Source organism: Sphaeramia orbicularis, chromosome 21, assembly GCF_902148855.1.
Source record: "Sphaeramia orbicularis chromosome 21, fSphaOr1.1, whole genome shotgun sequence".
NCBI lineage: Eukaryota > Metazoa > Chordata > Actinopteri > Kurtiformes > Apogonidae > Sphaeramia > Sphaeramia orbicularis.
The window spans coordinates 3,297,128-3,300,128 of NC_043977.1; positions in this window are offsets into that span (position 1 = coordinate 3,297,128).

Here is a 3,001-nt window from a genome sequence, read left to right on the forward strand (position 1 = left end):
ACCACAGGTGGACTACAGACGTACATGAATGACCACAGGTGGACTACAGACCAACACGGATGACCACAGGTGGACTACAGATGTACATGAATGACCACAGGTGGACTACAGATGTACATGGATGACCACAGGTGGACTACAGACGTACATGAATGACCACAGGTGGACTACAGACCAACACGGATGACCACAGGTGGACTACAGACGTACATGGATGACCACAGGTGGACTACAGACGTACATGGATGACCACAGGTGGACTACAGACCAACACGGATGACCACAGGTGGACTACAGACGTACATGGATGACCACAGGTGGACTACAGACGTACATGGATGACCACAGGTGGACTACAGACGTACATGGATGACCACAGGTGGACTACAGACCAACACGGATGACCACAGGTGGACTACAGACGTACATGGATGACCACAGGTGGACTACAGACGTACATGGATGACCACAGGTGGACTACAGACGTACATGGATGACCACAGGTGGACTACAGACGTACATGGATGACCACAGGTGGACTACAGACGTACATGGATGACAGCTGTCATGTGTCACCCACTGCTTCTGTTTAAATTCATACACAGACGCTGACACTCACAGCTAAAAGCACTGTAAAAAACAAAACAAAACAAAAAAAAATGTAAAAAAACGGTATTATTCCAGCAGCAGGGGTGTCGAAAAAATACTGTTAAATAACAGAAAATAGCCATCTCATAAAAATACAGTAATTTTCCATTATTAAAATGCAGTTTTTTGCCCTAACTTCACATGAGATTTTGCTCTTTTTTTTTTTTTTTTTTTTTTTTAACTTTTTAATGTTTAATAAAGAATATTTACATGTATTAAAACAATCAAACTCCCTATAAATACATATATAAATAATTTTCAATGAGACTCAGTTGTCCAATCCACTGATAAAAACTGTATTTGGACAGTTTATCAGTGCTTATACATGTTATACATTCAAAAAAATACATTTATTCAACATTTTTGTTGTGAAACCTCCTGTAATTACACAAGATATTTGTCAATTAACAAACAAGTCTGATTAAACTGACAGAACAAATACTTCTGTTACCGTTAATTGTCAGTAATTTTATCTGGCTTCAACACATATATATATATATATACACACACACACACACACACACACACACACACATATATATATATATATATATATATATACATACAGTACAGGCCAAAAGTTTGGACACACCTTCTCATTCTTTGCATTTTCTTTATTTTCATGACTATTTTCATTGTAGATTCTCACTGAAGGCATCAAAACTATGAATGAACACATGTGGAATTATGTACTTACCAAAAAAGTGTGAAATAACTGAAAACATCTCTTATATTCTAGTTTCTTCAAAGTAGCCACCCTTAGCTCTGATGACTGTTCTGCACACTCTTGCCATTCTCTTGATGAGCTTCCAGAGGTAGTCACCTGAAATGGTTTCCTAACAGTCTTGAAGAAGTTCCCACAGATGCTTAGCACTTGTTGGTCCTTTTGCCTTCACTCTGCGGTCCAGCTCACCCCAAACCATCTGGATTGGGTTCAGGTCCGGTGACTGTGGAGGCCAGGTCATCTGGCGCAGCACTCCATCACTCTCCTTCTTGGTCAAATATCCCTCACACAGCCTGGAGGTGTGTTTGGGGTCATTGTCCTGTTGAAACATAAATGATGGTCCAACTAAACGCAGACCGGATGGAATGGCATGTCACTTCAGGATGCTGTGGTAGCCATGCTGATTCAGGTTGCCTTCAATCTTGAATAAATCCCCAACAGCGTCACCAGCAAAGCACCCCCACACCATCACACCTCCCCCTCCATGCTTCACGGTGGGAACCAGGCATGTAGCATCCATCCGTTCACCTTTTCTGCGTCGCACAAAGACACGGCGGTTGGATCCAAAGATCTGAAATTTGGACTCATCAGACCAAAGCACAGATTTCCACTGGTCTAATGTCCATTCCTTGGGTTTCTTGGCCCAAATAAATCTCTTGTGTTTGTTGCCTCTCCTGAGCAGTGGTTTCCTAGCAGCTGTTTGACCATGAAGGCCTGATTCACGCAGTCTCCTCTTAACAGTTGTTGTAGAGATGTGTCTGCTGCTAGAGCTCTGTGTGGTATTCATCTGGTCTCTAATCTGAGCTGCTGTTAATTTGCGATTTCTGAGGCTGGTGACTCAGATGAACTTATCTTCAGCATCAGAGGTGACTCTTGGTCTTCCTTTCCTGGGGCGGTCCTCATGTGAGCCAGTTTCGTTGGAGCGCTTGATGGTTTTTGCGACTGCACTTGGGGACGCATTCAAAGTTTTTGAAATGTTCTAGACTGACTGACCTTCATTTCTTAAAGTAATGATGGCCACTCGTTTGTCTTTACTTAGCTGATTGGTTCTCGCCATAATATGCATTCTAACAGTTGTCCAATAGGGCTGTCAGCTGTGCATCAACCTGACTTCTGCACAACACAACTGATGGTCCCAACCCCATCAATAAGGCAAGAAATTCCACTAAGTAACCCTGACAAGGCACAGCTATGAAGTGGAAACCATTTCAGGTGACTACCTCTGGAAGCTCATCAAGAGAATGCCAAGGGTGTGCAAGGCAGTCATCAGAGCTAAGGGTGGATACTTTGAAGAAACTAGAATATAAGAGATGTTTTCAGTTATTTCACACTTTTTTGTTAAGTACATAATTCCACATGTGTTCATTCATAGTTTTGATGCCTTCAGTGAGAATCTACAATGAAAATAGTCATGAAAATAAAGAAAATGCGAAGAATGAGAAGGTGTGTCCAAACTTTTGGCCTGTACTGTATATATATATATATATATATATATATATATATATATATTTTTTTTTTTTTTTTACAGCATTAAACTTTAAATTAACAGATTAATCTCAAATAGAAAAGAAATATTTGTGAAACTATGATACATTTGTTGCAAATGGATTTTAACTGTATTTTTCTGTG